Here is a 16466-nt window from a genome sequence, read left to right as displayed (position 1 = left end):
TGACCTGTCACTTATTTCAGATACTGTTCTAATGGTAAATAAAGCAGCATTTAGTTTCTGAACAAGGTCCTGAACATGGTCTTTCCACAACAGCTTACTATGTATCCGAACGCCTAGGAACTTGAACTGTTCCGTCTCGCTTATAATATGCCCATTCTGTCTGATCAAAATATCGGTTCTTGTTCCATTGTGAGTTAGAAACTGTAAAAACTGAGTCTTACTGTGATTTAGCATCAAATTATTTTCCACAAGCCACGAACTTATTTCATGAACTACATTATTTGATAATGTTTCAATATTACACACAAGATCCTTCACTACCAAGCTGGTGTCATCAGCAAACAGAAATATTGTGAAGATTGAACCTTGGTCTGAATATCGTAACTGTAGACCCACGACTCATCACGAGTTATGATGCAACACGATGCATTCCAAGTTGCCTTGTCAGGATTTCATGGCATGAGCCTACTGAAATGTTACATTCTTCTGCAGTCTCTCGGACGGCCAGTCTTCGATTGACACGCACAATTTCGTTGACGTCCAGATTTGAGCGTCGTCGGTAGACATCGAAGAACTTCCTAAACGATGGTCATCCTTAACTTCCGTGAGGCCATTTTTTAAACCGTGTGAACCATTCGTAACAGCGGGTACGTCTTAAGGTCTCATAACCGTACAGTACCTGCATCATTCGGTGTGTCTTTTTCGAGATTCACGTAACATTTAATGCAGGCGCATTGCTCCTCTAGCTGTACCATCTCGGAATTTGCAAACTATGGGACGCAGCATTCTACTCGACGCAGCACTGAACAATGACTAACAGGCATACGACAATGGAACTTCCGGCAGACACGCATTAAACAAGGGCCTGTGCGGGGATGTCTACCGCATTTCACACCACCACACCACTGGTGCCAAATTACGAATGTTCTGGAATTTTTCTGAACAGACCTCGCATGTCTTGTCAGTATCGGTATCTATGAAAGGCAAAAATTGTCGAGATTCTACATTCCCGGAATGGATGAAATGTCATACAACTAAGTTTGTACAGAACTGTCAGTGCTCAAGTCCTAATCGCACTTATCAAGGTTTTTTTTTAATTTAAAAACTTGTATTTTGTTGTATGGTACGTACCACTCGACACTTTTATTGACATTGTAGGTCTTCACAAAATCTTTTCTGGTTAGAAATTCTTTTCCTTCCATTTGCACAAAAACAAATGACGAAACAAAGGGTTTATACAGTTTTGCGTCATTTTAAAATAATAACAAAAGTTTTATGCCAATTTGGGCTGAAGTGGAGCATACTATAGTTCAATTCTTTTATCTTGGCGGTTCGCGAATGTCCGCCCAGACGCAGGAGATTGCTGCGTAACCAGCTGCACGCACCAAGAGAAGCAGCGCCATAGTATAGTATAGTTCGCAAACTTATGTTTAGGGGGGGGGAGGGGGGGGAGCGAGCATTTTATGAAGTAAAGCCACTACTGCCGCATTAAGCGTTTCGCTGCTACAGAGACGTGCTCCCCGCATTCCGCACTGGGCGCGATTTTGTCATCACTGCACTGCTCGCCTGTGCAGACACATGATGTTCCGACTGCTTTGACACACTTTATCATTCGATTTCATAAAAACTATTTGGCCCAAAAATTTGATGTTTACACATCTTCTTGACTGATACCTTCCCCCCATAAATGACTTAATTTTGTTTCGATGCTCAACGCAGTTATTGTGCAGCATTAGATGTAGTAAACCATTGCACGAAATTTTTAAGAGTTGGCAGAGGTAAAAGTCCATAGCGTATACTTTCCGTGTGGTCGATTTTAGTTGCCACTAGAAATTTCAAAAAATTACATTCAAACGAATAAAATTCATGAAGTAAGACACTTCGATATTGTTTTTAAATAAAGAAAATATTTAGCACTGAACTAGAGTTGAACTCAGAACCTTTTGCTTAGCATCCAAACACTATGACCGTCATGCTTACGCAGCTCATCATCCAGTAGGTCTTCAGGAGGAATTTATAATGTCACGCAAAATACCGACACACACTGTTGGTACGACTATGAATTGCGTTTCGTCGAAGTACAATAGTAAATAAACAATTACCACCTTTATTGCGAAAAAGCGGTTAGTGAGAATGATACAAACACCTTTCCTTCCTATCGCCTGATTTAGGAGGCTTGTTGCTTGTTTGGTTTAATTATTTAATAGAATATGAAGCAATTGGTATAAAGAATGCTTTTTGCAAACTTTCTATGAAAGAAAGTCTGCTATCAAGACATTGCTTTTGTTCAATTACTTTATGACTCAACGTTTCTAGAACTGAAGACACTTGTCCGTGCTCTGCACTGCAGTCGAGCTCTGGCAACGTCGTTCTCTGTTCATTGGCTGACTGTGTTTTGTGTCGTTAGATGCGCACAACGAACCTAAACTCGCCCGCCGTCGTAAATGACGCGCGCTTTAGCTGCCCTTTAAGACACCGTAAAAAGATCCTGACTGAAAACGGCAGCGATCGGAGGCGGCAGTCTCTGTCAAGAACAGATGTTCTCCTCAGGGATTGGCAATGTCATTGAACGCAGGTCAGCCTGAACCAGTTTCAGGGCGGAAATTGCGAGGGGAGCCGCAAGCAATGGACATTGGTTTGGAGTCGAGTACCTCGCTAGGGGGCATTGCTCACAGCGACGTACAAAGGAGCGAGTCAGACAGCACAGTCAGGGAGCCGGCAGCCACTTTTGATGACCAAAAGTAACAAAGTCACAATTCTTACGAGGGAACCTCCCCATCGCACCCCCCTCAGATTTAGTTATAAGTTGGCACAGTGGATAGGCCTTGAAAAACTGAACACAGATCAATTGAGAAAACAGGAAGAAGTTGTGTGGAACTGTGAAAAAATAACCAAAATATACAAACTGAGTAGGTCATGGCAAGATAGGCAACATCAAGGGCACTGGGAATGGAGGAGAGCTGTGGTCTCGTGGTAACGTGAGCAGCTGCGGAACGAAAGGTCCTTGGTTCAAATCTTCCATCGAGTGACAAGTTTAATTTTTTATTTTCAGTTTATGTGACAAACTCTTTTGTTTTCATCACTTTTTTGGGAGTGATTATCACATCCACAAGAAAACCTAAATCGGGCAAGGTAGAAGAATCTTTTTACCCATTCGCCAAGTCTACAAGTTAGGTGGGTCGACAATATATTCCTGTCATGTGACGCACATGCCGTCACCAGTGTCGTATAGAATATATCAGATGTGTTTTCCTGTGTAGGAATCGGTTGACCTATGACCTTGCGATCAAATGTTTTCGGTTACCATTGGAGAGGCACGTCCTTTCGTCTTCTAATCGCACGATTTTGCGATGCTGTCGCAAAACACAGACACTAAAGTTATTACAGTGAACAGAGACGTCAATGAACGAACGGATAGATAATAACTATGCAAAAATAAAGAAAGTAAAATTTTCACTCGAGGGAAGACTTGAGCCAAGGACCTCTCGTTCAACAGCTGTTCACGCTACCACGGGACCACGGCGCTCCTGAGCTCGCATTGTCCATGATGTTGCCTATGTGGCCCATGGACTACTCAGTTTGTATATTTTGCTTATTTTTTCACGGTTCCACACATCTTCTTCCTGTTTTCTCCATTGATCTGTGTTCAGTTTTTCAAGGCCTATCCACTGTGCCAACTTATAACTAAATCTGAGGGGGGTGCGATGGGGAGGTTCCCTTGTTAGGTGTAGTATATTTATAAGTACTATCGCTAGTAAACGAAGTGAACCTCAGCTTACGCATTTGCAGTGGGTGTAGCAGCGGCAGCCGCCCACACATGCCTTATAATGAGAAGAAAAAACCATTATGAAGATTGATACGTTTATTATGACGAAAACAAATGGAAAAAAGTAGTCAGTTGAATTTGTTGGAGGGTATTATACGTAAATTGCACGTGAAAACGTGCGAAACATATACACTGAGTAAAATGACAGTAATAAAACTGAAATTTGACTGACAGTTAACTTTAATGATTTATTGAAGAAAGTAGTTCACTGCGTTTTTCGCGGTGGAAAAGTGCTCAGCCGACGACTGATCAAGATACGGCGCCTCAGTATGCGCGCGGGCACGTGTCATTTTTCACTTCATCAGCTCAGCACTTTTCCATTGCGAAATACTCAGCACACAACCTTTCTCGTGTAGCTGTTATAGATAACTATTGTTTTATGAAGCTTCGGCGTTCTCGGTTTCCCGTATCTATTAATTTTGATTAATAAGACAAGTGCGCCTATGCGCGTGGAAGCATCCGTGTCCCTGAATCAGCTCTTTCTGTCTCGGGCTAGGTTATACTAGTGATTATACCAAAATATGTAATTGTATTTAACACGTTTTGTAAGTAGGCTGTTTCGGTTTTTATGTTGGTAATCCCACGTATCGCATTGTATGAAAACCACTGACTGTGCTGTGTGCAGTCTTTGGCTGCTTTGCATTGTTGGAAATTTTGCTATTGTAGTGTTGGGCAGTTGGCTGTTAACAGCGCGTAGCGTTGCGCAGTTGGAGGTGAGCCGCCAGCAGTGGTGGATGTGGGGAGAGAGATGGCAGAGTTTTGAGAGCGGATGATCTGGACGTGTGTCCATCGGAGAGAGTAAATTTGTAAGACTGGATGTCATGAACTGAGATATATATATATATATATATATATATATATATATATATATATATATATAATGACTTTTGGACACTATTAAGGTAAATACATTGTTCGTTCTCTATTAAAATCTTTCATTTGCCAACTACGCCCATCAGTAGTAAGTGCCTTCAGTAGTTAGAATCTTTTATTTAGCTGGCAGTATTGGCGCTCACTGTGTTGCAGTAGTTCGAGTAACGAAGATTTTTTGTGAGGTAAGTGATTTATAAAAGGTGTAGGTTATTGTTAGTCAGGGCCATACTTTTGTACGGAATTTGGAAAGTCAGATTGCGTTGCATTAAATATATTGTGTCAGTTCAGTGTTGATCAGAGTAGGCAAAGAGCGAAATGTCTGAGTACATTCAGTTTTGCTCAGCTGCTTGAAAATCAAATAATGTACGAGGTTTATCAGCACAGTAATTCATAAATTTTTTTAAGGGGACGTTTCAGTTTTTAAAAAAATTATTACAAAGACATATGAGGAAGGAAAAGCATAGGTAATAGTTCCCCTTCATCATCCCCTTCGTAATCGCTGCAATTTGTGTCAACATCTGTTCCTAATTATCTGTACCCAAAACTAATAATAATAATTTATATTGTTACATAAATATACTTGCATAAAACATTTTTACAACTTTAATACATGATAATGCGTGAACATAATTTTTAAATAAGTTCGGATATTATTTATAAGAGGCGTATACGTTATAAAGCATCATTTTCAAATGTTCTTAAATTTTGTTTTTAAGTTAAACAAAATAATGAAAAAGTTTCACCTAAATAAGGAAATATCAGCAGAGAGAAGAAGAATTCTAACCTGGAGTAATTCGTTGCTCTTTCTCGATGGTAATATCATGAAGCGAAGAGGGTAGCTGTTCACCATCGAACAATTTAAACAAAACGCATGCACCCAAATATTAGCAACGTGCGTCGTTTGAAGCTAATGTTGCTACAGTTCGAGTTTCCAAGGCGGCAGAGCTGACCCGTCAATAGTTTTTGTTGGCAGACGGTATGTGTCGTCGTTTCGAAAGATATCTTACGCATTTAAAAACATATCGATTCTTGCCTCCTTGACACGATTTTTTTTAAACAGTTAACTCGACAATCATATTCTTCAATTGTTTGAAACGTACTCTCCAACTTTCCTTCAGATAAGAGGGAGGTTTCAAAAGTTCTCGGAATGGAATAGAAAAGAAAGTACTTACGTCATTGAAACTTTTTTTTATTTTTCAATGTAGTCTCCTTGTAGATTAATGCACTTGGTCCAACAGTGTTCCAGTGCCTTGATCCCACCTCGAAAATGAGTTTCCTCCAGCCCTGCAAAATAGTTGTCAACTCCGGCTATCAATTATTTATTTGAAGTGAATCTTCGTCTAACAAGAAAAATTTTCAGTTTTGAGAAGAGATGGAAGTCTGACGGAGCCATGTCAGGTGAATAAGGCGGGTGCGGCAATAACTCATACCTTAGTTCGTGTAATTTTGCCATGGCGACGACACATGTGCGCGCGCGCGCGTATTGTCTTGTCACGGCATCCATCTTGCGGATAACTTTTTCAGTCCTGATTCTTCAGTTAAGATGTGATATTCCCTTTCAAATGACATCTGGAAAGCGTGAGCAATTTCACACTCTTTCAATCAAGGACTCCATGACCATTTTGTGTACTTTTGCAATGATTTCTGGATTAGTGACACATCTTGGCCGACCACTGCGCGGAGCATCATCTAAGCTCTCCCGACCAAATTTAAATTCGTTTCTCTACTTGCCAACAGTTGAATATGAAGGAGCAGAGTCCCCCAGTGTATTCTGGACATCGGCATGAATGTCCTTTGCTTTCATACCTTTTTTTACTGAACACTGCTCGAATCTCGATTTTTTTCCATCTTTGCAAATCACTACGTGGGAACAACAGAGCTACGTCACCGCCACAGCTCCGTTCCAAGAGCACTGCCGTGGTACGTGTTTACAGGCAACGGTCCAATGAATATCACGCGAACAACTCGTTGCGCTAGCGCTGACCTCTCGTGGTGATTCCGAGAACTTTTCAAACCACCCTCGTACTTTACTTACAAGGGGAGGCCACGCAAACTTCGTACAATCGTTATACTCCATGAAGACAACAAAATATGTAAGCAGTAGCGCGTACTTCTCAAGCGTTATTGACAAAATCGCTAGATAATTTCGGTCGTCGAATATATATCTGTGCGTGGCCATTTTAACCATGAAGCGGCTGCAGCCGAGTGGTGCTGGCTCGGCAGCTCAGCGTGTTCGGTCAGAGTAGTGTTCGGTCCGAGGGCTACGTGCCCTCTGTAATAAAAAGTGAGCCAATCGATCAACAACGGACATAAATGGATGTCTTACGACGTCCGCCCCGAGCAGATGCAACGAACAAAAGCGAACACAATGAGATTAAAAAAAAATAGCGTTAGTTGCCCCTTCTAACATAAGAACTGAGCGAACGGACCATGGAACAAACTAAAAGGTTTTCATCGGACATCCGCCCTGAAGAAATTCAACGACTAATATAGAACAAAATCTTTTATTAAAAAAAAAAAAAGTGTTTGGCGTTCAAGCCGCTGGATCGAGTTCTGTTCGTCTGTTTTTATTTTTTTTTAACAGTCATTTTCTTTATTATTTATATTACAATTGATATAATGGGGAAAATACGTGTAATCAGATGAAATTTTACTAAAGTTACAATGTTATTTGGCAGTCTACTAATTTTTATTATCACAATTAATGTAATAATCATAACTATTGACTAGTAAACGACCAGATGCATAAAGTCATACTGAAAATGTATGCTTGTCCGTGATTTGACAAATCCTTTATACCTGCAAGGAGCCCGAAACGACTTGTTACCTCCAAGTTTAGACCGGCACAGACGGCTTTCGAAAGATGTACAATTAGTCGCTTTCGACATTACGAGTACAAGCTGCAGGATTGTATTTTTCGTAAAAACATGGAAAACATAAAGTTAAACGGCACCGCATACGCAAGGTCTTCTGACGTTTTCTGTGAAAAAACAAACCTTGTTAACAATTTCAAAAACCTGTCTTTCAGACGATAGTTTGGAAGCAAACCATGCATAACGCAGTATTTCCTTAAAAATCGGCGCTGATAATTGGTTATGCAGTATCGTGTGTATTTTAATAGGGTCTTCCGAGAAGCAATTTCTCGTTCTCTTTCGATTAAATACGAACAGTTTTGAAGACGCGGACAAGCATACATTTTCAGTATCACTTTATGCGTTTGGTCGTTTACTAGTCGATAGTTATGAATATTATATTATCTGTGATAATAAAAATTAGTAGACTGCCAAATAACTTTGTAAATTTAATAAAAGTTACACGTATTTTTTCCATAATATCAATTGTAATATAAATAGTAAAGAAAATGACTGTGTTGAAAATAAAAAAAAAACTGACGAACGGAACTCGATCCAGCGATCCAGCGGCTTGAACGCCAAACACTTCTTTTTTTTTTAAATACCTTTTGTTCTATTATATTGTAACAAATAAGCCCTCGGTCACAAATATTAAGTCAAAATTGACCTGGTTTCGACGCTACTATGAGCGTCGTCTTCAGAATTAGACTAACTGTTCTAAAACTTATTAGGTGTATAGTACATTAATAAAATTAAAGTTTGTACTGACTCGAAAAGATGCAGTACTTACAAGTCACATATTAAAAAATATCTCAGCCGGAGAGGCGACGTCATGAACAGCTGTGAGATGGCGAGCCGCCAAGGGCTGCTCGTACTGTGGACAAGGGTTCTGTATTGTTCGCTGAATTTGTTCAGGGCGGAGTCCGATGACACCCGTTCAGTTTGTTCGATGATCCGTTTGCTCAGTTCTTTTATTATAAAGGGAAGCTGACGCTCTGACCGAACACGCTGAGCTACCGTGACGCCGCGGCTCGGCTGTAGCCGCTTCATGGTTAAAATGGCCACGCACAGATATATATTCGGCGACCGAAATTATCTTGCGATTTTCTCAGTAAACGCTTGAGATGTACGCGCTACTGCTTACACATTTTGTTGTCCTCGTGGAGTACTACGAGTGTACGAAGTTTGCAGTAAATACGCGTTCCAAACGTCGTGGCCTCCCTTTGTTAGTTTAATGAACTTTTTTTTATCAACCTACGCTGAGGAGGTTTGTAATAATTGACTCTTCACTTTCTTGGAAAAAGGAGGATTCCAGTCCTACCGAGTAAACTCATGGAAAGCCGACAGCGCTGCGCTCATTCGAGGGCCTGACGTTTCATACAGTTTACTGATGGTAATAAAGCGTTGTTTATTGCCAACACAGACTTCCACTGACATGTGAACCTTAACGATTACCTGTAACTCTCATGCTGGGGGCATGGCGACGGCCACGTCAGTGTCGGAGCATGCAGCTGTTATATGCGCGTCGTAATCGATACGACAGACGCGGTAAACGGTTTTTATGTCGGCTTCTTCGAGCGCTGGGTAGCTTAAAGATTGATCGTGCGTTCTTTCTAATGGCCATTGCGTACAACATATTTGCAGTACTTATCATAGTTAACATAACTGGTTCTGTTACCAGTAAAAGCTGCTTGGTCGAGTGCCCAATACTGTAATACAAAATGAACCAGATCTTCTAATCGCTGTGGAAATCGGAGTTGCGTGTTTGCTCGCGCCCCTTGATGTGAAATTGTGCGAGTTCCATTCCTCTCAGAGACTGCCCGTTAACTTTTGTTGAAGGGAAAATATGTCGATCAAAGGACATTATTATAACTCTGGCTTAATTTGAACAAAACAATGTAAGAAATTTTGTTGATGTATTTACGATATTTGCATGCCGCGCGCACAGCGATGCGCCATCTCAGTCGTCAGCTGAACTCCCCATCGCATCCTCCCTCAGATTTAGAGGTAAGACGGCCCAGTCAAAAACTGAACACAGATCAAGCACGAAAACAGGAAGAAGGTATACTGGACTGTGAAAAAAAAAAAATAGAAACACTGAACGGCCAAAGAAAAACAAGAGCACTACAGAGCAGGCTGTAACAGCAACGGCGGGTAAATGGTGATCGTGAGCAACTGCTACCCGAGCGAGCTGTGTTACAATCTTCGTCGTGCCATTTTTTTTTTTTTTATCAGAACATTATGAACTGTCCGTACGGTCATTGAAATGTTCTCGTTCTGTAGTCTAGGAAGTTCTCATAGTACGCATTGGTTATTGAATATGAGTCATGTGATAAGAGTACGTTACCGTAAACATAGACGTCTCACAGAAACGAAAACAACAAACGGGTGTGAGCTGTGTTACAACAAAGGAATTGAAGAATGAAGGCTTCCAAAACGGAAAACAACATCAAAACCGTTAAGAACATTTGTTTTGATAGAGCACAGATAAATTGTGGGATTGTGAAACCGTTACATTCATTTGTTGCAGTTTATGTCACAAACTATTATGTTTTCACTATTCCCTTGTGACTGATAACACTCACATTCATCCGAACACCTATATAAGACAAGGAGGCATATCCCACTTACTAACCACTCGCACAAATTAGCTGCGTCGATAAGATAACCGTATCATAGGACACACGTACTGTCACTAATGCCCTATATGACACACCAAACGTGTTTTCCGGTGGGGATTCAGTTGACTTGTCGCCTTATCATCAAACGTTCGCGATTCCCATTCGAAAGCCACTTCCTTACGGCTGCTGATAGAGTAGTTCTGCAGAATCAACTGTCATTATACGTCGCTGTTGCAAACGGACGTTATACCACGACACAGACGCAAATTTGAATAAAGCGAACAGCGAAAAAGTTGGCACAATTGAGGTTTGAAGGCGGCTGGCGCGCTTCGCAGTCCAACGCCGTAACCGCTACCAGGTGTAGCGGTATGAAATGAGCGTTACGACACAAATGTGTCGACAGGGAACATTTGTTGTGAACGAGCCTTAATTGTTTTTTGTTTGGTTGGTATGACATCTACCAAAGATATTTAGTATACATCAAGTCATGGAACAAACAACATCATATGTTTTCATCGTGTTAACAATGTCGAATTTTGTAACAGAAAGTGATGATTTGCGGGAAGCATTAATTTTTTGTTTTCATTTGAAAAAAAAAAGTGCTGCAGAGTCGCATCGAATGCTTGTCGAGGCATATGGTGATCATGCTCTATCAGAAGCAACATGAAAAAGATGGTTTCAACGGTTCAGAAATAATGATTTTGATGTAAGAAATGAAGAACGTGGAAGATCACCAAAAAAGTTCTAAGACGCCGAATTGCAAGCAATATTGGATGAAGATGATACTTTGAGTCAGAAGCAAATGCCAGCAATGCTAAATGTTGCACAACAAACAATTTCTGACCGTTTGAAAGCTATGGGAAAGATCTAAAAGTGTGGAAAATGGGTGCCACATGAATTGAATGAAAGATGGAAAACCGAAAAACCATTTGTCAAATTTTGCTTCAAAGAGATGAAAGAAAATCAGTTTTGCATCTAATTGTTACTGGCGATGAAAAATGGATTTAGTTTAAGAATCCTAAACGGGAAAAATTATGGGTTAATCCGGGACAACCATCAACCTCGATCTCAAAACTAAATCGATTCGGCAAGAAGACAACGCTCTGTGTTTGGTGGTGTGGCGAAATAAATAAAAAACATTTGAATTTATTGCGTTTTTTTTTGAAATGAGGAAAAATTATGGATATGGAACTGTAACTTTAGAATTTTTGAAAGGCTTTTTTTACGGATTGTATTGACCGGCTTGAATGCGGACAAATACAGTGCTACGTGAAATATGCCTGTAATATAATTTACCATTCCGATTAATTACAAGGAATACAATGCTACGTCACTTTAAATAAGTTTCGTAACACTTCGATACTTTTCACTATTTTTTATTCACAACACAATAAGACTTGCTGTGCTCGTCGCACAAACCATAATTACTAACTATATGGCTGCCTTTCCGCACAGTCCAAAAAATCACGTCCATCCTCCACAAGGCAACAATCGAAAGTGTCTCTTAGCTCCTTCTTGGAGTATGAAACAAAAGAGAATCCAATGTGAACATTACAAAGATTATAATCTACATGCCTCTCAATTTAATCCTTGGCGCAGCTTTTAAGGTATTGTATGTCTCTGCGTCGGAATGTGTCATTACAGTGGGATCAGAAAGGTGTGGTGTATCATGGGCTTCTAAAACCCGGTGAAACTGTGAGTACTAATCGCTACAGACAACAAATGATCAATTTGAACTATGCATTGATCGAAAAAAGACCAGAATGGACCAGAAGACATCGCAAAGTAATTTTTTTACACGACAATGCACCTGCACACAAAGCAAAACTGGTTCAGGATACAATCAAAACACTTGGCTGGGAGCTGCTACCCCACCCGCCGTATTCACCAGACTTGGCCCTTCCGACTACCATTTGTTTTCATCATTGGGACACGAATTGGCTGAGGAACACTTCGATTCCTACGAAGAAGTCGTAAATTGGGTGTCTGAATGTTTGCTTCAAAAGACGAACATTTCTATTGGCGTGGTACCCTCAAATTGCCAGAAAGGTGGTCAAAATGTATAGAAAGCAATGGTCAGTACTTTGAATAAAATGTTTTTACTTTTCAATTCAAAATTAGTGTTTCATTTTCACAAAAAAACTCTCATTTAATAACGGTACACATTTATGCTCGCGGCTGCTCTACATTGCACACCGCACCACACGTACATGCCTGCCTAACCCTCGACACACGGCTACCGGGACAGTAGTGTCTCAGCAATGCTGTACCGATCCTTATGCCAAGTGTTTTATGCTAGTTTCTGTCGGCATTATACTAAAACGGCACTGATCGCTTTTGGCATTTTCTATAATAACGCAATATTTCACGCCAATGCAAATGTTACGAATAAAAATTGCTCATTTCTTAAAAAAGATTTACCTAAAAAAAATTTAGCTGTCCCGCTATGGCTAATTAATATTTAGGCTTTTTTACTCGGTTATTAGTAAAAAAATACCGGTTATTTAGAACTAAATTACCGATATTGGTTTTAACCAATCGTTTTTTCCGATCCCTAGCTGGAGGCATGAACCGGATGGTTATAATTACAGTGCAGTTGCTCAAGGAGATCCACTGTGGGCTGCAGTTATCGTTTGGCAGCTAAACTTTGTAGATGTGCTGATGCGTTAATGCGGAACCAATTTACATTGCTAATAATTAATTCCAGTTTCTGGCCACTAGGTACAAATCTGGCGCTATACAGTATCTCGTCGAAGTCTCTGGTACTGAGACGCTTAATATTAAACATGTTTGTCCTTCTCTGCCCACGTCTCGTTTCTAATCCATTCCGCGCGGAAACATTGCCATACGCCTTGCCCACATTCACAGCGCCAGATCTACAAATGGTGAACAAAATTGGAACTATTTTTTCTCCTAGCGTAAATCGTTTTCGCGTTAACGCACTAGATTGTCTATCTAGCTTGTTGGTTTTAATGTAACATACTGTGCAATTGGGAAGATACAATGAAACATTGTAAAAACTGTTACCCTTAACTGTACCTATATGACTTTATTGAAGAGTCTTGTTACTGTTGTTAATAAATTAAAACTTTTAGCTGCCGCTGCAGCCCACCCTTGGAGCTCTGTGAATAGCTGCACGTTGCTTATAACCACCCGGTAGTTTGGTGATTCGAGTAACAACACGAGGCGGCGTGAGCTGAAGGCCCTATAAGGTATTTACCCAGCAGTGTATGGTGGGTGTAGTTCAGGCCATCGGTGGCCCTGTGATTTATTCGAGGTGCCTTTTCGGACCATGACTTGGACCCACTAATACCGCGAACATGAGTAGAACGTTTAACGTTCTTGGTGAGCAAGTCATGCCTTTCCCTCTACGTCTTTACTATGAGTATGCTTCGACGCTCCTGTCTTTCAAGAAGACAACAGTAGTATTCACAAGGTTACATACATATGTCCCTGGTTGGAACAGCATTCTTCGACTAGCCCGCTAAATCACACGATCGTAATCTCAGTTTGAAGCAGCAGGTGTAAAGCAGCCAACAACCATTCCGGAATTTGGTAACTCTAAAATATCTATAAAGTGTGCCGAAATGAAGAGGAGATTACAATTATACGCAAAGAAATTTTAATAACAATGTTAAAAAATATATCGGCTCAACCACTTGTTTATAGTGTAAAACACTAAGATTGACGCGTTTCGGAAGTGCATGATCCATTTTAGCGAGTTTTAACAAGTTCTTTTACTTTTTATTATTCTGATGATGGAAGCTTGAGTTCCGAAACGCGACAACCTTAGTGTTTTACACTATAAACAAGTGGCTGAGCCGATATATTTTTTAACATTGACATTCACAACCACGACCTCTCATCCAGTATGGATAAAATCAAAGTTTAATAACAATATTTTTATTACACTTCAAGTGCAACATTTCAAGTTCTATGGCGTGGTGAAAAACAATGGCTCCGGATTTTTATGCGCAAACTGTTAAAGCTCTTTATGTAAAACAAACGTTATTAACATTCTACATCTCTATTCTCCATGTCTAAAACTTTCTCACCATAATGACCCTGGCAAAGAACACATTTCTCCCAAGGGGCGATCGGTTTGTTGATATCCTCACTGTAGAATCTTTGACTTCGTTGACAGAACCACAACTTCACCTCTGCTTGCATCGCTTCATCACTATCAAAGTGAAGTCATCGAAGTTGTTCTTGAAGTTTGGGAAACAGATGAAAATCAGATGTTGTCAAGTTGGGACTGTATGGAGGATGATCGATGACAGTGAACCCAAGGCTTCAGGTTGTTGCTGATGATGTCGCAAAACAAGTGGAGATTTTTACTTCCAACGACTCTGTTTGGAATAACAAACTCCCTGGCAGGTGAAAACTGTGTGCCGCACTGAGACACGAACTCGGGACCTTTGCCCCCAAAAGCCAAAGCTCCCGAGTTCGAGTCTCGGTCCGGTTCACAGTTTTAATCTACCAGGGGGTTTCATATCAGCACACACTCCGCTTCAGAGTAAAAATTTGATTCTGTTTGGGATGTAGTGTATATGTTGGTTACAGTGCTGATTTCCAGCATCTGTAAATGAACATCGTTGCTCTTGTTTACTTTCGCTTTGGTGAAGTGTTTTGTTTATGTTCTACTGAAAGTTTTTGCCTAAGTGCTACAGACCTTTTTGAGTCTACGTTTATTATCGTGCAATAAATACTAACCAAGCGTGACATCAAGAAATTCGATAAACGAAAATTTAAGGCTAAGTAATTTGCAAACAAAGTAGTCGACACTTCTGAGAGGAACCAATGTGTCAGTTTTCCAGGGATGCTTAATTTTTGCGTTAAGAGTAATGTTGTTTGTAGTGGATTCTGAACATTTCGTACTAGTTGGTTGTTCAGTAACTTTCAGGCAACCTACATCGTCATATTGTTTACATTTCGTCACTTTATCAAAGAAGATGATCTGGTGGTCAATAATTGACCATGAAATTGTGTCAGAATATCCCCAGAATTTTTCACATAATGGTGACTTAAATGTAGAAATCTTTTGCTAATACACATACAATTTCTGGCAAGCAATTCCATATTAATTTATGTTTATTTAACTCCCCAGTAATCTGAAGCAACAAAAAGAATTTAATAGTTATTTTTGCTAAAGTATGTGGAAATAGATACAATTAATACAAATATAAATTCAAAAATGAAGCAATAATTACTGAAAAGAATGGCAAGAGAAAACTTCAAGAAACGCAGCAAGATGAAGACTGTGCTTCAGTAATGTTCCAAAGTACATTTTAATATGACAGATCTAAATTCGAAATTTGCTACAACGTACTTTTCAGAATTTAGGAACACGTATCTCTGTAAGTTTATAAAGCATTGCACTAATTTTCTTTTTGTAACTCGCAATTGTACGTATCTATTTCATACAAGTAAACTTATTGCATGTTCAATTAAGTTATTAAGAAATAAAAATTTTAATTACGAAAAATATTCTAAAAATTAAAATATAAGATATAATAACTTTTATCTTAGTTACTACGAACAATGCCCGATTAAATAGCTCTAGGATCTCAGCCAACATGTCATACATATCTTATAAATATAAGGTCGGTTGGTTGATTCGGGGGAGGACACCAAACAGCGAGGTCATTGGACCCATCGGATTAGGAAAGGATGGGGAAAGAAGTCGGCCATGCCCTTTTAAAGAAATCACCACGGCATTTGCCTGAAGCAGTTTAGGGAAATCACCGAAAACCTAAATTAGAATGGCCGTACGCGGGATTGAACCGTCCACCCGAATGCGAGTCCAGTTTGCTAACAACTGTGCCACCTCGCTCGGTAAATATAAGGTCTCCTTCACATGTTTATTATTGGATTAAGGGGGGTAGGACATCAGACAAGCCGACTTGGAGCAGGAGAGGCACCAAAGGACATTTTAATTTCCACTGTCTATACTTTTACAAATAAATTCATAAAACTTTGCCAGCATGACTAGGAAGTATTCAGGATTCGTACTCATAGCAGTGGAAGTTCAAAAAAGTAACAAAATAAATTTTTTTAACATGTGAAATTTCATCATTTTTTCACTTGATATTTTCTGCTTTTCTTGCTATAGGTACACTTTTCTTCATAAGTAAGAGGGATTCTTCGATGAATTTTGCACCGCATACAAACCATACTTACAGGTGTATGAAACTCTAGAATTTAATTAATTTATGAAAAACTGAATGAGCTGTTACATTTTAGACTTCATGTTTAGAAAAAAACTCAAATTTTATAGTTAATTATCTCAATTTT

This window comes from Schistocerca nitens, chromosome 10 (genome assembly GCF_023898315.1).
Source record: "Schistocerca nitens isolate TAMUIC-IGC-003100 chromosome 10, iqSchNite1.1, whole genome shotgun sequence".
In the NCBI taxonomy this organism is placed as follows: Eukaryota; Metazoa; Arthropoda; class Insecta; order Orthoptera; family Acrididae; genus Schistocerca; species Schistocerca nitens.
Note: the sequence above shows the minus strand (reverse complement) of the source record.